Source organism: Temnothorax longispinosus, chromosome 9 (assembly GCF_030848805.1).
Source record: "Temnothorax longispinosus isolate EJ_2023e chromosome 9, Tlon_JGU_v1, whole genome shotgun sequence".
In the NCBI taxonomy this organism is placed as follows: domain Eukaryota; kingdom Metazoa; phylum Arthropoda; class Insecta; order Hymenoptera; family Formicidae; genus Temnothorax; species Temnothorax longispinosus.
In genome coordinates, this window is record NC_092366.1 from 6,134,431 (window position 1) to 6,158,071 (window position 23,641).

A 23,641-nucleotide genomic window follows, 5' to 3' on the forward strand; every position below is an offset into this window, starting at 1 on the left:
CCAAGGTTGGCAATGTTGCCTAATACATTGACCGATGTATATTCCGATATTTTGTTGCGCTCGACAGTATACCTCGCTCACTCTGCCGCGCGAACAAAAAAATATTTCGCAACATTTTTTTTCAGAGTTCTCGCATCGATGACGAGGCGATAAAGGTAAACAGTGCGTCGTCGATCGTTCCATGTGTTCCGTGATAACTTTACGCAACGGCGCTATCGACGCGCGAGCGAAACGATTATTATTACTACGCGTCACCTAACAACGCGTCGCGAAAATTTCGCGCGAGGCGAGCACGACGGCCTAATCTAGCGAGTAAATAGCGTCTCTTCCACCGGTGACGCGCGGAAGAGCGAGAGGGAGAGGAAGGGAGGGATGTGATTCAAAGCTCGGCATGACATAAATATTTGCTGACGATAATACTTCATCCCCGCCTCCGGTTACCGGGGGCCCCGCGCCTCGCCGTACTCACACGCATGCGGGACACGTAGTAGTTATAAACATCGCCTACGCCTGCAGGTGACTGTAACAGCACGAGATAATCAATCCCCGAGTGCCGCCTGAACTCTAGCCTATCTCCCCTTCTTCCTCCTCCTCGCCGCAAGCTCGGGCGCGTAAATATCTCGCGCATTAATGAGTCATTATCGCTGTACCGTTATAGCATTCGTACGTGCTTGCAGGCAATGCATTACGAACCCGGGGAAATCTTTTCATCGCCATGCCGCGGACTCGCACCAGCCGAGAGTTAATCTAGAAGGACGATAAGAACCTGGGAAGGAAGGTGACGAAACGTGAGACGAAAGGAGTGGAAAGAGTAGCTAAACTCACAGGTAAATTCCACATTTATGCATGCAAGTAGCGAACAGTTGCCATATTGTACAACGAGAGATGCAGAAATATTTAGTGCTTATAAATGTACATACCTAGTGCATATAGGACGTATAGATATTTTTATATCGTTCAGTGCTTGTGTGTGGGGGTATATTTTCTTATCAACTATCGCAGACTTTGTGATGTAACATTTATCTGTTTATTCGGGATCGTGGAAAAATTTACGAAGTCATTAATGCGTCTTGACTTCTCATCAAAAGTGTCTATTAATGAAACTAATAATATTGCATATGGAATGTTAAACACTTATTGAGAGAGAGAGAGAGAGAGAGAGAGAGAGAGAGAAATAAATAAAGAAAGAGGAAAAGTTGTTTCCGCGTTCAGTATCGCGAGGGGGATTGTTTGTTTTTAATTTGTTTCGCAAATACGTTTTGCGCGCGACAAAATTTAATGAATACTCCAAAGCGTTTGCCGCTTGCAATTTTGTGTCACATCGTATCGAGTCGCGTGCAATTTAATAACTTCCCGGACTAATTGCGTTGAACGCACGAAGGGAAGAGGGAGGGAGGGAGGATCGGAAGGACGGAAAGGGAAGAGAGAAAAAGAGCGCGGGGAAACGAATCGAATATATTTTAGTCCGTGCAAAAAAAATTGAATTTTGTTCGCGTTTTATACGGGATACGTTTCAATAACAAATACAATCGACATGGAGCGTAACGTTGCGGCCGTTGCGTAAAATGCAGCGAAAGATATACGCAACGGTAGAAAAGCAATTATCCGCAATCATTGGGCCTTCCCTCGTTGCGTGTTCCCGCGTGTAACTCACGTAATAAAGACAAGAATTGTCGTTCTCGTTTACTCAATATTGACCGGAGATTTCGAGGAGACCGCCGAAGCCTCGTTCCTCTTTTCGAAACTCTGCTTATCGTCGTCGTATCTGGCGCCACAGCGCATTGTCACTTTTGAGAGGCTCTTAACATCCTTTCGAGGACGAAAGGCCACTCCGCGCGTTGTACCGGTAGTAGATAGGCAGCCGACTCGGCCGAGTCGAGAGCGCTTGTATGCTCGCCCGCTCGGGAAAAATTTATTTGCAGGTCTCTCTCTCTCTCTCCCCCTCTTTCTCTCTCTCTCTCTCTCTCTCACACTCTTCCCACCCCCTGCCCTTGTGCACACGTCGAAGTCCCTCTCGACTTCTTTCGAGGCTCGAATGCGTCGATTTCGACGGGGTTGGATCGAACAATGCAGAGCGCCAGCTTCGCCGGAGAGTGTTCTCTTTATTGTTTTAAGATATGTGTCGTGTCATTCATTAACGCGTATCGAACACACGAGTTACACAGAAAAAGAGAATGTACGATCAATCAAATTAGAAATACTTTATTTATCAAATGACAGCTATTTATTTGATAGGCATTGTTAAGGAAATAAATAAATTGTACACTTGTATACTTCGATTCATTTTAGAGTTTCAATTAAGATCACGATAACACAGAAAACCGATCTGGCTCTTTCTAATTTCTTAAATTAACGAGCGGACGTCGCGTCGTTGGGGAATATCTAACCGACCGAAACTTCTACACTTTTCTCTCTCCATCCACTTTACTCCGTTCCGCTCTCTTTGTTCCTCCAGAACTGAAATCAACTTCCGTGTCCTTTTCGCGCCTCTTCTATCTCTGTCCTACTATCGGCATTTTCTCTCCGTTTCGCCCTCTTCTCTTCTCTTGTTCTCTACTTGCTCCCCCTACATCGTCGATCCGGTTTCTCGACACCTCATCCCTCCCTGCCGTCCGACGTGACTGGAGGTATCAATCTCACCCCCGTTCTCGACCCCTGGAAACGCCGTGTTGCCACTTCATTACCTCGTGCACTATAGTGCCGATGTACCGGTTTTTGGGGGAAGGAACCAGGGGAGGCTGAAGTACAGTCCGCGAAGAAAATAAATCTCGTGCCAAGAACCGTAAGGTGGAAACTGGTGCAAGACAATAAAAAGTTTGCAAAACCAGAAAGGGCGAGATTTCTCATTACGCAAACAGTATTTTTTTTTCCTTTACAATTCGAGGAGTTTTCAAAAATTATTATTAATACAAATATCCGCGAGTGACCCTCGGCGAGTGTGGGGCGCGTTTCGGAATTTGGCGAAACGCGCGTTACGCCACGCGCACGTACGCGATATTTAAACGAGTATGATTTTAAATCGCTGCAATCAGTCAATACGCACGTGTGTATACCGAGAACGACAAACACAATAATACCTACCGCCAGTACGAACGATAAAAGAGAAAAAAATATCCTCGCGAACAATGCGGGCATGAAAGCACGCAGCCAGCATTTACGCTATACACCAGCTATACACGCGCATACGCGTCGATTTCGTTAAATCATACGAGACGAAAAACGTTCCCAGCAATATCGTTGAGACACTTATACGATCGCGGCATATTCGAGGATAAGAAGACAACGTCGCGAAGAATGCTCGTTTAGCGTTTCACCCGTTTCATCGATGCAATTATAGCTGGAAGGGAGGGGCGAATTAATTGAGACGATGAAGAAGATCGAGAAGATCGAGAAAGTAAAAACTTCTCTCTTGCCTGTCGCGCCCGTTTCCCCCTTTTGGGTGCCAATCGCCGGCCAATTTGTCGCGTGGCAACCATTTTCGGTCTGTCGGAGGGCCACCGTACATGAGCTTGCCCTCGATTGGTTGGATACATATCTGCGGTCGGGCAAAAGGACGATTGACGGGGGTGGCGGCGGCAGCGGTAGGGTAGGCGCAATAAAATTCACGATTGCAGAGGGTGCGGCGTGTGTATCGTACGTGATCGGACGCATGCACGCACGTTTTCGAGATATCGCCCGATGTTTATATTTGATATTAATCTCGTTGATGTTTGCGGACCACGTCTCGTTCGTTACATTATTTTAATTAATTATTTTAATGAATACAAACGTAACCGTACACGCACTACGCGCACTTTCAAATGCGTTTTATTAATATTATGCGTTAATATTATGCACGAGCAAACGCGCAAAACTCGGAAAACCATCTCCACCTCTATTAATAGGGTTGGAGCAATTTTTACATCGGGATCGGTATCGGTGATATTATGATTGCGCTCTTAGATCCGTTTCGAAATTACTTTCCCGAAACTTCTCTCACGCGGAAATTCCGAGGGATATAGTGAATGCAGCTCGGGATACTGTTGCGAGAGTGGCAAAGTACACAAAATAGAAAGTGAATCCTCTCACCCTTGCGCCCTTGATTCTCCGAGGGGATTCTCCCCTCCGAAAATTGAGCGCTACGAGTTCTCATATCCATTATCTCCGTGGTGCCCCGTAGCTCGCGTCCACGAGCATGTGGCCCCCTTTTCGTTATACGCACCCCTTGCGCTTTGTTCGCTGGGGTGCTCTCGGACACGCCTGGCAGTCGCGTTAAATCGCATATGCGGGTCGACCCGTGTTTTCTTAATTTTCCGACGATGTCATCGTGGGGGATTCACCGACCTATCCCAAACTCATCCCCTATTCGGGATCGAATCTTTGTGGATAGGTATCTCTGCGAATTCATTCGTTGATTTGGTCTTAGCTGTTGTGTATGTGTGTGTGCGCGCGCGCGTTAAATTCCAGGGTCGAGGACGGTAGGTGGCAGTCGAGAGGTGCAACGGTCGCGCAGAGTAGGTTTAGAGGGATGAGCCTGATGAGGCTGTTGATACAATCACGAGGGTGCGGCGGTGTGGGGCTCCGGCAAGCGACGGGATCCAATGAGGACGAGGATGAGGAAGAGTAAGCACAGCGAGAGACGGAGAGAGGGAGAGAGATAGAGAGAGGAGAGACAGGCGGTCGGGCGGAACCAGGGACCGTGGTGGCCTATTAACAACCCTTGCCAACATCCGGCAAGCCGACATTACTCCCGACTAACCCCCTCGAGCGCGGTGCTAACTGTGTGTATGTTCAACACGCGATCCCCGTGTTAGCCCCCTACCACCCTACCATCCAGCGGGCCGGCGTCGACGTCGACGGTGTCGGCGTCGCGCTTCTCCGCGCACAGAATTTACCTTCTCTCTCATTCCCCCGGACTCTCCTCCACCTCCTCCTCTTCCCTCCTCCCCTCCCCACCTCTCCCCTCCCCGCCCTTCGTCCCGTCGCGATCTCCGTTGGCCGCAGCGCACCCGATAGAACTCGAACATGCTGTCACAGAGGCGTTGAGCACCTGTTTCCTCGGAATTGACACGTTGCCATCCCTGGCGACACGCCCGCTATCGACCTCCATGTCAATCGACCGAATCTCGCAATCGTCCGCTCTCTCCCGAAGCTAGTATATCTATGTCGGCTTAGGGCTGTGCACGCACGCAGCCTTTTTTTTCTACGATTTTATTCCAACGATTACGTTCGAAAAAGAACACGCTAATTTGAAGTCATCCGCTAAGCTTATCCCGATACGCCATGTAATCGACTGCGACGGTGAGTCGCGTTCGTCAGAGAGAGGGTGTGCACTCACAATCTCGCCGGAGGGAAAGAATGAAAGAGAAAAAGAGTCCGGTAAGTTGGGAAAACATCCGCTACGGTTTAACGATCGTGTTGAGGTCAGTCGGTAAAAATAAAGCGAGCCGCTCGCTCGTTCGCTCGCTCGCTCGCGCTAAAATTAACGACGTGTGGATGTGGAATATGGCTATGAAACTTTTACAAGGGTGTAAACCTGGATATCCGCACTCGTTTGGCTCGAGCTTGGATATACTGGAACGATGGGGAGGCAACGTCGCAAAGTCGCGAATACGCTACAATATATTCTCCGCAAGAAAAGATTTAAAAAATTTCATATTTAAGATATCACAGGTCGTTTTCGGGAGTAAACGTTGCGCGAGAAGATATTAACGGAGTTTACTTTGGAGTTGCAATTAAAAAAAAAAATTCAGAAAATTCATCTTCCCGGGATTAACTGTATTTACTTATCTCTATGTGCGCACGTTGAGCGTGTTAACCGAGCGAAACGAATCTCGACGAGCCCAATCTAGTCGTCGCCGGTGTACTTCCGTCTCTTCATCGCCCACGCGCGACACCGCGCTCGCTGTCACGCTCCGTCAATTCGCACGCTCATATTCTGCCTCTGTATCCGTGTGTGCGTCTCTCTCTCCGTCGCGGACTCCGTTGGCCCGCGGCGCGTTTTGCGCATACACCAGACTGAATTTGCATGTCACGCACGCGGATGCGAAGCGAGGCGAACGGCGTCGCTGATTGAGAATTAACATAACAGCAACAATTATTGGGCAAATTGGTATAAATCGTTTGCGTCCTCGCGTATGCATACGTGCGCGGGCGAACATACGCGATTGACGGTGCGCGCACACTATATGGGGTGCTTCTAGATTCTAGAACGATGCGTAAAACTCTCTCTCGTAATTCGAGACGCGATCTTCAATTTCGGACATCTAACGTGTCAAAATACATTCGCGTCCCAATTAAATATAAACGATTCGCTTAATTATAGTTTTTTGTTTAAGTAGAGAGAAGACGGACGGTAATATAATCCGAGGGGGTTGAAAGATCCCTGTCGTTCGCATCGCTGAAGGTGACTTTTGACACGCGAGTTCGCGGCGTCACGCAACACGGAAATGGAACATCATCGACACGCGGCCCGGGGGAACGTTATCGGCAAAGGGCGTCGCGATATGCGGCCCACCGCCCCCTCGTCGTCGTGGGCGAGACGGGGGTATGCCGCTGAAGGGTGAGATAAGGATAAGTTATCCCCTCGCGCGCAACCCTCGCGACTTAGGCGGCAACACCGTTTTCCCAGATTATCATCGCGAAGAATTCTCGCGTGGGCGGCGGATATAACAGATTTTTACGCCCCTACCCGCCGCGTCGCTTACGAGTGCGCTCGCACACAAACATCCAGCCGTGCGACCCCCGAAGGCATCCGACGTCGAACACAACTCTCGATACGACGTAACGAAGTAAAATAAATCGTGGCTCGACGGCAATAAAAATCAACGAGTTCCGCGATCCGAGCGGTCCCTTCGATCCAAACGGAACGTGATTTACCGCAGCGGAAGGAAGGAAAGGGGGCGTAGTCTCCCCTATTGTCGTCGCCAACAGGCGGCGACGGAACGAACGTCTGAATTTCAGGAAGAAAAAGAGGCGAAAATGACTCCCCCGCCGGCTGAGAGAAGGAAGATGTGGGATTCCGACTTAAACTCGGAGGGGCTCGAGTTAGGCCGGGCCCCGGCCTTCTGAAAACTTAATTACCTGTGTAGGCCCTATAAATTAATTTCTCTCGATTTTCTTGCCGACCCCTTTTCTTTCCCATCCTTAACCCCCCCGACCACCATTTCGATCTATCGCGTGGCCCTTTTCCCCTCTCGACTCTCGAGCCGTTGCCAAGCGCGTAATTCCGCCACCATTATTCCCAGCACGTCTTCAATCGCCCCATCGTTTCTCCCGCGGCTGTATTTTCCGCTTCCGATCGCTAAAGGCGCGGGCTTTGTTCCTCATTTAGTTTTTATTACCCCGGTGATTCGAGCAGCGGCTCTTCGGAATCCGACACACTTCACCAACGGTCCATCGTCCGCCTTTTCTTTTTTTAGTAGCACCCTCTTGTCCCTCGTCTGCGGCAAGACGCTCGCTCTCGTTTACACGACTTCTCTCGCGAACGCGTAACTTTTTATTCTCAATATATTTTTACGGCCGCCTCCGACAAATGAGAGCGCCCGACGCCCGACCCTCAAATTCTCTCGTTGGAGAAGCCTCCCTCGAACGCCGAATGATAATCGCTAATTCGATCAGAGCCACTTTCGTGTACGGCTACTCCTAATGGAGGTTGATAACGCAGACGGGGAGCGAAGCGAGGAGGAACGAGAGGGTCAAAGTGTGCGCGGGGACACCGAGGGGTTAAATACGAAAACAAGCGTATCCAGCCGCAAGTACCCTCCAGTACGCGTCATCGCTAATACCCGGCTCTGTGTCATGTCGCGGGCGGTGGGCGTCGAGTATGTGTCGGTGTGGTGTCAGTGTGCGTCGTTAACAGAGGGAAGCGAGAGAACGCGAGAGCGTCGGTGTCGGCGTCGGCGATGGCGACGGCGATGGCGACGGCGGCGGTGGCGGCGGCGACGGCGGCGGCGGTCGCAATCGTGTGCTCGTCGTGGTGCCGTATTACGGCCCTATCTCCCCGTCTCGCTCCCTCGTAGCCCGCACCGAAACTTTCAGTAATTACTGTAATTGGTCCAATTAACAGACTCGCTCGAGCGGCCCCTCTGGCTACGAACCCTCTTCCCCTTTCGTCCCTTTCGAAACTCTACCGCTCTGCCTACCATCGCTCTTTTCACTCACTCGCTCTCTCGGTCTCTCTCTCTGTCTCTCTCATTCGTTGTAACATCCACGTCAACGCGCCCCAACACCAACGAGATCAACTCGCTGGCTGGCCAAACTCTCGCTGGCGATATGGCTGAAGGCAACCGACCTGCGTTACTGTGACATATCCGCGTACGTGTGTGGTTATGTAAGTGTATATCCACCACGGGTCCTCATCCACTTCATTCTCCTCCTCTTCCTCCTCCTCCTTCTCTTTTGACTCCTCTAACTCTCGCGAGTAGCGAGTACTACACTCCTAGTGCTCGTAATCCAAAAGCAATGTTGCGCGCATCCGAGAGATACGATGTATCAGAGTTTCCGCGGCGGAAGTAACGCCCAAGTTCCGGGCGCGGAGACCGAAATGGAGATTATTCGGGTGTGTAGCGGCGCGACGGGGACGAATCCGATTAACTAATTATTGTGAATACGAGGCGACGCAAGTTTATCCACGTGCCGTTCCAATTATCTTTTTTTTTTCACGATATACACATGGCGTTATACCAGGAGATTGGCACGCAGCGCAAATTCACGACAATTCGGAATTAACGGGCAGAATCGCCGTGCAGGAAGGGGAGGCGCGGAAGAGCCATTGATTTATATAAGCGATTACTTTATTTGTATTAACGATTCACGCGTTCTCCATTATTTCTATCGGGAATATTATATTTCACGTATTGGACAATTTTGTGCCGGTGGTGCGCAAACCGGCGCATTACGTCCGTCCATGTTATTGCTACCGACCGATGTTAAATAACAATGAACACGTACACCACGTATCCGTTTGCACGACATTATTTAACGGGCTGTTGGTGGGCGGGCGTACGCCGATCATATTTTACGCGCTCCTTATTGATACGATAAATATCAACGCATCGGCACAATCACGAATTGGCAGAGCTGTTTGCCGAAGATGATAGTAGGACCGAGACAATCAGACAAACTGGATCAGATCAATTAAAATAACCTTTATCTTTCGATAGTTATCTATATATTATCAATTTTATAACCTACAAAGTGTCAGAAATTAAAACTCAACCTCTCGAAAATGTTTTATTATTGTGATATATTTTGGACTGTATATTTCGAAATATATTTTTCGAATCAAGAATTAATTACACTATTTGTATGTGCTATGGCATCCTGTATGTGTATAGATCCGACGCAGCCTTTCATCGCGTTAGATAGCGACCATCCCCCGGTTCTCTCGCCGAGTTTTCCCCACCCTTTTCCGTAATTTGCGAGAGGCAGCTTATAGTCGCGTCGCAGCATCCTGCAACTGGCAGAAAGAGTCGAGGCTAGACAAGCTTCGCGGTGCAAGTGGATGGGGTCTCGCGTTGCCATTAACACCTCTGCCGCGTCGCGTCGTACTTCGCAATGTACTTCAAACAAATTAAGCGCGCCCGTAATTACGTTACGGCTGCGCGACCCATGGAAGAGGAGTCTCTCTTTTGAGTCTCCGGCAAAACGCGCGCCCCCATCCCCCTCAATATGACTGCGATGATAAACAAGACTCGGTGCTGGGTGACGCAGTCTGAGGATGTAATGTACTTCGGGCCTGGATCGCATGCAGACCTTTGAATCTTCTGCGATCTGATAACGGATGTTCCACGCCCACGGAAAGATAGATAAATAGATAGATAGACAGGGGAGGAGAGAGAGAGAGAGAGCAGTAACAACGAGGCGACTTTTAACTTTGCTCGTTTCTAACTCTGACGCCTCCGCTTTCGACATCACGATTCGCTTCTTCGGCATTATGTTGTTTTCTCGTTCTTGAGAAGCTGCGTATTTGTCACATTCGACTAGGTTGACGTTTTAATTCCTAGAATTCGTCATTAAAATTGAAATCCTATACTGCACACGGCTAAACGGAGAGTGTCGCGTTGCTTTAATCAGAGAGAATCTTATTTCGAGATTCCCGCGTGCGACACATGGGGGAGGGAGGGGGGGGGCGAGAACGCGATAGAATTGGACGTCGGACGTCTGGGACAAATGAGTGAACGCAATAATGCCTGTAGCTACAGTCCCGTGGCGGTGCAACGTTGGTCAAGCTGTAATTGATTAGCATCGGCATCGGTAACACGAGCGATAATGTTTTACGAAACACAAAACCGCCGCGTATCGACGCGACGTTTAGAGGTATATCGCGGATCGTTATCGCGCGCGGACCCCGGAGTTATCGCCATAAACACCGATACGTACACCGACCACTGTCGGGCTGTATATCGGTTTCGTGGATACGCCACCACTTTCTATACAGGGTGTCCCGCAATCACAATACTTCAATTCCGGAAATTAATTGCAGTCTTTAAAACTCTACTATACGAAAGTGCCGATGTCACAATGACTTTCGAGTTATAGAGTAGCCAATAATTAGCACAGAGTTACATATATATCGCGTAAAATTCGCGCCCTGAGATCCGTAACTACGTGCGTATCGATCTGTCATCTGTTATTGATTTTCACAGTTCAGATGAAATTGATTATCACTGGTCATATGATTTTGTCTTTGCTCCCTACATATAGACGGTGTGTATATTAAACGACTAATGTTGACAATGCCTGTCAACATCAAATGACCTGATATGTTGATTATTATTAATAGCATATTTTAACTTTGTTACTCGCACATTATTAAATCTTTTTTTAATGAAAATTTGCGCGGTTGATTGATTACCTTTATCTAAAAAGAATTATTAAAAATAATTACATGAGTCACGTAGTTTGTTGCGGAACAAAAGAATTTTTTACATAGATTATCTTGGGGTTAATGTGTTATATGTCAATTATATTAAAATATTTGCTGAAATATGTATAATCTGTAATGTATTAAATTAAAAATAATTTTTTTTCTCTCTTTCTTTCTTTCTCTCTTTCTGATAACGTTGGTAATATAACGAAATATCTACGTTGACATGAAAATTCATAAAGACGTGTATCGAAAATATGAAAAATTTATTCTGACAACAATATGGATTGTGCTGCAGATCCATCATTCGTGTCGGACCTCGTAACATTTCTCACCGACCGTCATCAACCATGACATGCCGAACTTTGAAGCAGTTACAACGTTGTTACGACCTTGTTACGACGAAGAACTGGATGACGTTTCTTCTGGCTTGTGAGTCTTTATATATCTATTGATTTTTATTTTTGTCATGTAGTTGTTACCGTTTAATGCGTTCATTTCTTATATCAAACCGTATTTATATTAGTCGGTCATGAACCGATATTGATTGTGGTAAGATTCTAAAATTTACTTTGCGACATAAAAAAAACATTCGATTGATTTTAATGTAGCATGCAATATTTAATAGATTACATCTGATTTTCTCGTTGTTTTGCTTAGATTTTGCATTATTTAATAGATTATATATTTAAACAAAATTTTTCTCTTACTTTTTAAATATAATTTTGTGTGTAAAAATATAAATATTAAAAATTTAAAAGCAATTCTCAGTGTTGCAATGTTGTATACATGTATACTTAGATGCAAAAATGTATACATATAAAAACATAAAAAAGGGGCGATGACCGATGATATGATTGAATCTCAATACAATTTTCGAATTTTTATATGCGGTTAGTTATAAGAAATTTATGTTTATTAGAAAATACTATTACTAGGCTAAAACTGGATTATTTAAAAAATAGCTAAAAGTGAGCTGAGAGGTCTCTTTTGTTTTCGGTTATGTTCGTTGTCCGTTTCAAAATTCTCTATCAACTTTGATGATAAAAGAGACAGAAATAATTATGTAACACACTTATATTAAATCTATTTTATATGGCATGGAAAGAACAGGAAAGAGGAAGTCCCCCTGATATGTATCGCTATATATCGTAACATAACGATCGACTGTGGCGATGGCGAACGGGTCCCGGTTAGGTGACGATACATAAAACAGAACTTGACAAGGGAGCGCGACTGAACGACGACAATTTTACAGTGCCAGTTATATATATACGAATAATTTCCGTCGTTGATCGTTCCTTGCTCCGATCGTAAAATACGCGTCGTGCCACCTGTGTTCCTCGATTTAGCGATCCGGTCGATTGCAGCAAAGTTATGATAGTTGAAGCAAACGTGACGTTCGCTCGAGTTCGCTCATAGTTGTTACGCCATCCGGACGCCGTGGTGTCGTCGAAATCAGTAACATATACGACGTAACTGTAACTGAGAGATATGTAACCGAGCCCGGAATGCTGATTGAATATTGAGTAACCGATTGATATCGCATACAGAAACAGCTGAGACGTCAGCAAATAATCCGCGCTGCGAATAGCGAATAATAAGTGATCGACGTTAATTGCGATTTATCGATGGGACAAATTAAACGACAGCTCGTCCGATCGGTCCTTTCGTAAACCCGCCTCTCCTTCCCCCCCCCCTCCCGTACACGTGTACTCTATCCATACTCATTCGTTCAATCTTCCTCTCGATTAGTGTTGTACATCATTCGCGCGGTACGATTGAAAACGGCTGTAGCAGACTCCGCCGTTGCGCGCGCGTTGCGAGGAAAGCGCGGCGGATTTACATTGTAACTGTGTTTACGCGCATCAGCCGTCTTGACGGTGTATAAAGCGGTATAATCCCGATATATCCGGCATCCGCCCTCCAATCCGGCACGTAAAATATATACGCTCGGTCCAATTTCGCGCCTCGCGCGGAACGCGGCGCGTGAATTCGCGATGGCGGGCATCTCATTTCGAATTCCCTGAATGCGCGCCCCCGGTATCCTCTCGCTGGGGCGCGCAAACGAAAGGGAGGGATATATAAGGACCCGGGGTTATAAGAAGAAATCCGTGAGGCTGCGGCTCGTATATTTTAATCAGGACCCTCTGGCTTTGCCCCTCTTCTTCCTTTATCTCCGTCTCATCTTCTCGGGCTCCTTGCTCAGGTTGCTCCGCCCGAGGAGACTTATAAAGAAGAAAGGAAAGCGAAGGACGGGGAGAGAGAGAGAGAGAGAGGGAGAGAAAAAAAGACGCGGGCTCACGGGCTCGGGCGGAAAGAGCTGAATAACTCCGGGATAAAAGCCGAATAAATCTTTTTATTATGACTCGTCCCCGCGTCTGTTCCGTTCTAAACTCAAACCACCGCCCCTCCTCTCGCCTTAGGCGCCTTCGCACGTACTTCTCCTTCTCCTTTTGTTCCTCCTCTTGCACGAGCATTATTTTCGCGCTTGTGTTAATGTGCGTAATTGACTGAGAATCGCCGAATTTTAATGGAAATTAAAATCCTCAAATTTTATGACGCTACAATACAGGCGAAGATTATACATACGCCATCAATCGTCGCGAACAAACGATCCTTTTCCCCTTCTGATTTCAAGGATTATACCGGTTTCGATTTCTGAATCCTCTAATTCTAATGTTCTAAAATAGCGGCCGACGCGACGGTGGTAAAACATATATATCCATGATTTCATCTTCAATAGTCGGCGGAGTCGATAGACGCGTTTCGAGTCGACTGGAATTGGGGGAGACTACGCGACAGAGGGTACTAATAATCGTACGATGTACGCGCGGCACGTTTCATTTAGCAAATTGGCAATAAATGGCGATGGCCATCGCGTGAAACTCACCCCATAAACGCGCGACCCTCTCGCACCCTCTCCTTCTCTACTACCCTCGTCACCCCTTTGTTCGACCCTCTCTCTCTCTCTCCCTCTCCCCTCGATCTCTCGCTCGGCTCTTCGCCGACCCTCGACGAATTAAGTTCTGAGAGAAGGGCGGCGGCTCGTAGAGAGTTTATGGGGTTAGGTTACCGCGGCCGATTTCAACCCCTGCTACCGAGATTGGTATCTACACGCACGCAGTGGCAAAATCCATCTCTCTCTCTCTCTCTCTCTCTCTCTCTCCCCCCCCCTCTTTCTCCCTTGCTCTTTCTCTATATCAGGGTCGTGTGTGCAACGCGTGTAAGTGCACGTGCATATGCATGCAAGCGAACGAGCACGTAACACGCGATCGTCAAACCCAAAGCCGTAAACGTAAACAAGGGCTGTTTAGGACGGCCTCTAGGCGAAAGCGCGGGCACTTATGATCGGATCTAAATATTTTGCACCCCTTCTTTCACCGCAGTGACTCTCAACATTGTTTCACTCTCCTCAGAGATTATGTCGATGGAAGTATCAGGGAAAAAGATGCCTCGAACCTCGTTTATTTGAATTAACGCCTGATAACGTGTTACAATGAGCCTTTGCCCAGCCAGCGGCGAAACCGGCCCTGTTCGCGTAGCTCGTAAATTTTTTTGCGAATCGGTTTGGAGCCAGTTCCAACCGCAGCGTCGTTTATCACGAATATCTATGTATATCGGCAGTCGGATCGCGTGACTCTTAATATTAAAGCGCTATTGATTGCGAGCAATTAATTACCGGACAGCCGGATACGCCGGTAGTGAATCGTGACGCGAACAATCTGACGCTGGAGCGGCTCGTCGGCCGATTGTCCGTTCAAAGGGAAAAAAAGCTGTTGATTCACGCGCCAGTTAAACCAACCAAATTACTTTGTACAATCAACGGAACGAACATTGTCGGGTCGGTGTAAAGCAAACTAGTGGCGCACGGATATTGACATTTTTATCCGGGCAACGCGTACCTATTGATTTCAATTTTGTCCGCCTGTCTTTCGTCGATTGGAATCTCCTCCGTTGCGTCTGAACTAGATGGTGATCGTTGAACGCGTCAATGTACGTGGCGGGATTGTTCCGGATTTCCATCGCGCCGCGTCCCCGCATTAAATGAGTCGGGACACGCGCGGAAAAATTCCGTCGTGTGTTCCGAGTGTTTTTGCATTTAACTGGATTCTCTGTCACGGCTACGCGAATATTTTTAACTTTAAATGTCGTTTTTGCACGCGCGCACCAGCGTTTTCATGCCGGTCGTTTCATCTATATACCTCGGGGAAAAAAAATCGGTGGAATCGCGAAAAATTTTTTTATAGTTTATGATAAAACTCAACCCGAGCGAATACCGCGCGCGCGATGCTTCTAAAAAAAAGGCAGAAAAAAAACCACATTTTTGTAAATCGTCCCGTAACATTTGCGACGCCGGGCGCATAAAACTGCTACACGGGGGGAACGAGCGCGTCGAAGCGCGAAGCGACCGGATATCACACGCCCCGGAGCCTCCGCAACGCGCTTTCCGCCGCGATACGAACCACCGCGAACAGATTACGACGTAGTGTGTGCGAGCCCGGCTTTTGTCGTTCTGTCGACGCGGCGCGACGCGCGATGCAAAACGTGGCATTCACACGGGCGCAAGAAACGGAGGTTGCATCCTCGTTTTCCCGTGGGATCAAAGAGGAGACACGTGCGGTAGGATACACACCGGCGGATTTATGAAATACGGTCGCGGCGCATTCGTGTCGCAGACCTGCCAGGCGGTAAAACCGCGCCAAGCCTCGGCAAAAAACGCTTCGGGTTTCCAGGCGCGATACACCCCGCAGGGGGATCGGACGAATGCGAGAGAAAATTGTCCGATTGCGTGGGCTCGCATGTCAAACAAATCGAACCTGTGTACATAACGTTTCAGAATTGCAATTTTGTAATTTTGTTTATTTTAGGAATTTCTTTAGAAACGATTATTTTACTGAAAAAAAAAATGTATTCTTGAAGAAGCTTTGTAGAATTTTTATTCGAAATTCTTTACGACAACATATATTAACCCTACAACACAAATATTACTTAGAGTATTAGAAATAAAATTTCCAGCGAGAAAAAAAAACTTTATATCGCTGCGGCACGTTACCTTTAAGAGATCTTTTTTTAATGATAAAATGTCATGGCCGCGGCAGAGCGGCGAGTTACATTGCCGCAGCTGTGCTTTCAGACTTGAAACTTGTGATAGTTTAATGAGCGACGTCGGTTGAGTTTTGAACGATCGCGCGTGCTATAGCCCCCCTGAGTTGCGGCGGCTAACAGACAGCTCGAGAGATCGAAAGTGAACTCGTCGTCGGCAGGATCGCGCGCGGGTTCAACGACCCCGGGAACGCAAACCCATCCAGGAACTATATCCGCGAAGAAGGGAGGTCGGCCGATGGCGATGGTGGAAACGATAGAGAATTCACGAACACGCAGCCTTTGAGATACGCGCACCTGCGAGACCGCGATTGACTCGCCTTTGGGCCCTTCCTTGAACTTCCCTTCGAGCGAGGAAACCGCGCGACACCGCCGCGACATTATCACTGAATTACGATATCGCGCTTTTTCACGTCGCACACGCGAGGAAGTCACGCCGTTATCGTGAAAATCGGGCAATCTGCGCGCGGCAATAGATCGTTACTATGAAAACAAAGTGCGATAAGAATGTATTTTCTCCCTCCCGGTGTGTTTTCTTCTTCGCGAGAGGATAACATCGTATATTCGTCGTTTCTCCTCAAGGCCGAGACACGTTGAAATTTTCCACAGGGCGCGTCGTAACTTGCTCAAAGATTCGCGAATATATCGTCGGAGACGAAGCCCGATATTTGCAGCGGAAAAGATAGTGACGTGGCGCGGAAGAAGAGCTGCCGTGCGGAGAAGTCATAAAACTTTGAACGAAAAGCGACTCTTCTTTCTCTCCCCCTATGACTTCTTAATCATCCTCGCGATTTATTTATACCGTATGACCGCAACGCGGTACGGACGTACAAACTCTTCCCTCGCTTCGTGACAGCGAGCTATATTCAACGTGAGCGTAAATGCGCTCTTATCGATCGACGAGCGCGGAAGGTTGATTTTCTCTTCTCGATCGAATCGACTCAACAGCAATTCGCGATGATTAGTCGGATTGCGATCAAGAATGTCGCAATAACTTAATATAGCTTAATGGATCATCTTTTTCGAAGCTTCCATAAGCCGAAATAAATCAGGAACAAATGAAATTTCCTTTGAGATTATATTTTCCCGAGAGAATCTGCAGAATCTTTCGGAGTAATAATGCGCGAGGAACCATCCGCGCTCCATCTCTCTCCCTTCCATCCCCATCCTTCGCGATTAATCGGGAACATCTTTGGCGCGCGCGGGACGTAAAAATGTTGTCTGCGAGAAAGCACCCTCGGGCGCGCAGACGGGCAGAAAGAAGAGAGAGAGAGAGAGAGGGGAGGTTCTCTTTAAACATCCCCTTCGGGTTCACAGGTGCAGGGCGAGGCAAAGCGGCGCGAGGGGTGACGGTGTGAAAGCCGCTGTCGTAAAACCGCACACTTAATTTGCCTTGCAAAATTCAGTCCCTCTTTTTCCTCCCGATCGTCTATCTCTCCTGGCTCTTTTCATCCCCCGATTCTCCCCGTCGTCTCCAACTACCATCGCGACGACGACGACGACGACGACGCTTTCAGGTCGGGGGAAGTGAGCGAACGAACGAGCCACCGCCTGCTTTCCTTCCGTAGCGGCTTCTCGGCGGGTAGGAGAACGACGAGCGGGAAAAGCGAAAAGACCAGGGGGGTAGAGGGAGCGCGGGACGTACGGTGGAAGAAAAGTGTGCTTAAAATATTAACGCCGGAGGCGCTCGGTGCGGCGAGGCAGGGCACGGTGTTCTTTGTTCGAGCGGCGATGGAGGGCCACAGGGTGTAGCATGAAAGAGGGTTGCGCAAACAGCCGCCGGCGGTGACGTTCGTTCGCTCGCTCGTTCGTTCGTTCGAGGCACCTATAGTAGTATGTATGTATCTACATCCCCACGCGGAGGCCGTCAACCTCCTTGTCGCGCAAAATAATATATGAAATATGCGCCGCGTCGTCGGGCACTCCGCCGAAACTTTCCTCCGCCGAGAGCGGAGACGTTAATGAAAAACTTTGAATTTTCCATGAAGGATTTAGCTAAAGTCCTCGGTCCACGCCCGCTCTCTCGCTCCGGCTTCCATCGATTTTCTTTTTTCTTCTGAGCGAAAGAGAACGACCGAAAGTCGCGAGATATCGATACATAGGGTAAATTATTTCTTACTGAACTAAAAGGGAGGGAAAAAGAACGCATTATTTGGTGGAAGATAAATAAGCAGGGGCAGGTAAGAAGAAAAGGAAGGAGGGGTCTCTCTCTTCTCTTTCTCTCTCTCTTCTCTCTCGTGGTAAACGTTGCATGCCGCGGAACCATCGCGCATCCGTAGACTTTCACACACGAAGAAACGGACACTCAGGCTGCACGAAATATTTGAGTTACTCGGCAAACACGTAAATGTAAACGCGACGTTTACATTACCGTTTACTTTACTTCCCGTCTTCTCCACCGCGACCACCACTACCACCACTGCCGGCAGTCTCGAGCCCTCGGGCGTCTATACGGATGTTGGAAGCGGGTGTGTTGCTCGAGACGCGAAGGTGCCGGTACAGTGGTACACATCGAGAGACGCGGCAGTAGGAAGAAGAAAGGCACTGGTGGAGGCGGAGATGTCGACGCGGAGGAAGCGAAATCTCTTACTCTCTCTCTTTCTCTTTCTCTCTCCTATCTCTCCCTCTTTCTCTCCGTCTCTCTCGCGAGTCGACTAACCGTCGAGCAAATATTGACAGAGCGGGATATTGCTCCCAATGCTTGTTTGTTTATTTCAATGCCCGTGACCGACGGGAGCTCCGCGGGAGGTTCGTTTACTCGGGGAGGCGCGACGCGGGGGAGACACACGGCGACACACGCAATGCACACACGCGGCTATTTATATCGACTCCGATATGTATATCCAGCCTCGCGCGTTTCCTCGAGGATGCCTAACGATAGCCATCGACGGTGATCCCGCGCTCGTATCGTCGAGCGCCGTTTTCTTTCTTTCTTCAGTGAGTAAGATATGTTCCTCGTGATGGACCACTTCGGGTAGACAGCATTATTACAGCGGGCAAGACAATAGCCGAGTAAAAATCAATTAATACAATGAACAAATTATCTCTTTATATTTAAATTTTATTCTATTACTGTATTTGATAACATTTTCCAACTTTTACAACCCATTTTTAATTTTATTCATTTAAAATCGTCTGTTTTGTGTTTATCTCCCTTTTTCCTCGTTTTTTTTTATACTCATAATTTAAAATTTTTTTTCTATTTTCTGTTCCTTTCTTTGTACATACATTTTCTCGTATTTAAAGTAAAACATATATGTGATATATAAAATGTGTGTGAAAAATTCAATTCACGCAAACAGTTTTGACATCTCAAGACTCAAACTGTGCTAGCGGGAAATCATTCATTGTAGATCTGTTTGACGATATCGGTGATGGCAAAAAGTCGATCGGCGTTGTCGGGCCGATCGACAGCGGCCGCAACACCGAAATGAACACGTTACAGCGTCGCGACGCGACTCGACGCGAGATACATCGAATACGAGCATCGAATCCATCCGCCCACGCCATGAGCGCGTGTATACAGTGCGCGGCACGAGTGTGTTGATACGCGCCGCATTCATCCGCGGCTATTCGCAACGATCATGTTCCCCCACGTGTCGCGCGTGTCTCGCGCGCTAGTTAGCCTGTCCGCGGACGCGCGTGTTTCTCGGCACGTTGCGCGCCGCTCGCTGCGAGCCACGCGCGTACACCTTGTAAACACCCGACCGACGCCTGTCCGACAGAAACAATTAAGCTTAACTAATAACCGTGGAAAATCTCATCGCCGCTTTGCCTCGCGCTTACCGGTGAGATCGAGCGCTGCAGCGTGCGAAGACGATGCATTTATCGAGTACGATTTTACTCTTACACGCTTACTTGTTTTCTATATTTTTAAATTTCCCTTAGCGTTAGGCCGATCGCGTGATTCGCACGCATCCTCGCACGTTACGCGTATAATATAGATTTCTTTTTTTTTTCGAAGCGGTATATAAATAAACCCGCTACTGAGTTTCAACAGCTAGATAATAGCGCGTCGCGAAAAGGCACGCTCGAGCGCGTTTGAGTACCACTGGCGAACACTTGATTACGTCAGTTAGGCGGTCGCGGCTCAATTCTGGCTATGAGGTAGCCAACCCCTTTCCAAAGCTATCCGCGCCGCCTCCCTCGTTGCTCGTAGTGCGGCGGCAAAGCCAATGTGCGCCATCCTCGTGTCCCCCCCGCCTGCCCCTCGCATCCCCCATCGTCGTCCCTCGAACCCCCGTCCGTCCGCCTTCCGCTTCCGACAGATACGTACAAGCGTACAAGCGTGTTACCCTACCACTATCATGGACTGCCGCATACGCGAAAGGGGATACCAACCACCGCCCCTCTCTTTCGGCCTACGTTGACGAGCTAGCGCCGCGTACAGCTCGAAGCCAACGGATTGCGACGTGGGTCCGAGGTACTAAACGTAATTAAACGGATAGTTTCCGCATTAGCCACGATTGGATAATCATTCATCGATTATCTCGGCTACACAGAGGGTGACACACAATACGCTACCGCCCGCGCCGTTGCTGCTACCACTCGTGTGTTCCACCGAGCGCGCGTTTGCCGTCCCGAAACCAAAACACGGATCTCGGAAGATAGACAGATTTACGGTGGAAAGATTACCGTCAAATATTTGCGTTTCGAGAGTCCCGCTCTTTTTCTCTTTCTCTCCCTCTCTCCTTCCCTGCAATATATCGATTCGTTGAGGATATGATCTTCGAGATAAAACGGGAGGACAGGAGGAGAGTTCAGGGGAGGGAAGGAGATGCCAGGCGGGTCTCGCGTGTGTCGAGGCAACTCGTGCGTGCGAAAAACAATCTTCCGCTCGGTTGCCGACCGGACACCTCCGAGAAAAGATCGACGCACGCATTATGTAAAAAGCCAGTCAGCCGACCGGCCCAGGCCGGCCCGGCCCGGCCCTGTCGTGTCATGAATTATGTAACGCCGTCTAATTAATTCGAGATTTCGACTTCTCGCGGCTTCCACGAAACCGGGAGGCGTAGTACACTCGCGATAACAGCGCTTTGCTTCTCGTTTGAATCCGACGCACGCGATGCCTCTGTCCCTTTTCTTGATCCTTGGATTTGAAGTATCGAAAGTATCGAACATGAAAATATCTTGATATTATATCTTTTAAACTATATCTGTATCTTTTATTGGCGAGACCAGGGGAAATTCTGTGCTGTTTACGATAGTATCGATAGAATCACTTTACGCTCTTACCGGCGAATTATTAAGAAAAAGATATCTCTACCTTCTTAAACTTCTACTTCGATTGCGATAAAAAAATTATATATTGCTGAAAATAAGCAGCGTCCCCGTCGTTGTTTCGATGATTTATCGGTAAGTTACGGAAATTACTGTGCTCCGAGAGAGCGCTTGCCGAGGAATTACGGGAAAGGGGCCGGTATTTGACGGTAAATTACTGTGAGTCCGATCACTAAGTAGGAGAGCGCCGCGTCATCCTCGCTATTTACACGCTTCCCTTTCTAGAAATACGACGGTAGAAATGTTTTCGCGTGAGAAAATGCTCGGGGCCACAGGAGGACTGCAGGAGCGATGAGGAGCGGAGGAGAGAATGAAGTCGATTGGAAACGCCAGGGCCGAAAGATTACTTTCCTCCTCCTTTCAGCTCTCGCCTCTCTTCCCGTTTCCTTCCTTTTCCCCCCCCCCCCTCCTTCCTCTTCGACTTAGAGCTCGGACACGGGCGTTCTTCCTCCGGGCCGATTTCACTTAATTCGAGAGGAGTGCACGAGGTTTGTGAAATGGCCAAGCGAAACCCCGAGGTAAAGAAAAGGAAGGAGACAAGAGCGATGAGAGCGAAGACCAAAGAAGAAACGTATAAGCGAAAAACAGGAACGCCTCGAATTCGCCCTCGAAGATCTATCTCGTGTCTTCTCCTCTCGGCGGCGTTTCATTCCCGGGCACTCATTTTCGAAACGCGAGCTCATTATTATTAATTTCGCCATCTCGTAAAAGGCACGCGATTTTACACGACCAATTATTGTATCTATTATTTAAGATTGTCGCGGAGTAAATTCTTATCGAGATAAGCGAGAGGCTGGATCATAGACATGAACTGTTTTGAGAGGGATATGGTCCTGCAGAAATTTCGGTGTGTATCATAATGAATTCTCTTTGGATACGGATTATCGTAACACGCGCCAATTACCCTAAATGAGTGGCGAAATGATTTATGCGTCCCACGGTGTACATTCTTGCTCCTTATAGAATCGAGATCGATTCACTTTACGTCCCCTGTGCTCCGTATGGTTCGGCCGGGGTGAGCAACCGATTCTGACGATACAGAATTTTCCACGGTCGAAAGTAATATCGCGGAAAGTAACGAGCGTCGCGGATATGCATATAATTAACAGCCACAATTTTGCCACGTTATCAGCCGATTAGAAGCGCGTTATTAATTCGCAATTAATATTGTTCCACGATGATAAATGACGCGAGCGAGGACGTTGCAAAAGTATTCAAGATTATACGAATACTCGATCGCACGTTAAAATAGCGTTAAACGCGAATTAAAACAATTTTACTCGAAAGGGAACATCGGTCCGAGAGGCATTGCGGATAATTACTGTCGGCATAGTATGAAAATCGCCTTCGGAACTAAATTGATATTTATTAAACGGCATCACGGGACGAGAGCGCGAACGCGCGAGCGGAGAGGGAGAGAGAGAGAGAGCGAGGATGGGAGAGCGGGAGAGCGGTGGTCGATCGATTACAATCGTAATGAACGTACACAGCGGCGCATAAATGTTTCGAAAGATCCGACGGGCCGAGCACACGTATGCGGCTGTATATGGCGTATTTGTGGACGGGCTCGTCCGGAAACCGTTGTTATCCCAGTTCTAATTCGACTCCCAGTTAAATTATTACCGGGCGACCGGCATTTCGTGGCCTGCCAGCCGTGCTCGGCTTTTATACGGCCAGTCCGACAATCACAACGCGACGAGACCGCCCCGTTGCTACCTTTGTTATCATTCTACAATACACGGGTGTCGCAGAAATACGCTTAATCGTGACGATCGCGCTACGTAGCAGCACCGAAATTACGGACAGTGTGTCGCGAGCGAGTTCGTCGAGCGGCGCGGGGCGGCGGTCAATTCGCGTGAAATACAAGAAGACCGCTTCACGATTGGATCCAACTTTTTAAGCGCGATACCTTATCGAGAGACAAATGCACATACCATGTTCGTCAGAGAAATGCACACACGGTAAAAGGTCAACGAACGATTAATATCATCGCCATATGGAAAGAACGGTTCGGTTGAAGTATTTAAAAATTCAGCTAGAAACAAATCTGAAAATAATTATGTTGGACCATCTAAATAATTATATCGGACGCTCAAAATGCTTGCTAGAATGTCAGAACTTTTTGCGGCATTAATTATCATCGTGCTTGAGCGTTCTCCATAATTATTTTAGTCCAACATATATAATTATTTTCAGAATTGTATTGGGCTTAATTTTTATATACTTCAACAAAATCGTTTTTTTCGTGACGTGAGATATAGGATTTTTGTTTTCCGTCTCGTTTTCATTTCGGGTAATTGTCCTCATGTTCGTTTAACGCGTCTGTAATTGAGAGTTTCGCGCGTCATCGGATTTAATTTCGCGCGACTAGTCTACAAACGATGACGGGGAGGAAGAAAACGATAT

General features: G+C 47.9%; 1 long non-coding RNA gene across 1 annotated transcript in view; it reads left to right on the plus strand.

Moving 5' to 3' along the window:
- Positions 1 to 397: 397 nt before the first annotated feature.
- LOC139819811 (uncharacterized) overlaps positions 398 to 23,641 on the plus strand; it is a 79,748-nt gene continuing 56,504 nt past the window's right edge. Inside the window, exons 1-3 of the long non-coding RNA XR_011733818.1 lie at positions 398 to 516; positions 678 to 827; positions 11,148 to 11,281. This is a non-coding gene — a long non-coding RNA (uncharacterized lncRNA). The remainder of the gene's footprint in view (positions 517 to 677; positions 828 to 11,147; positions 11,282 to 23,641) is intronic.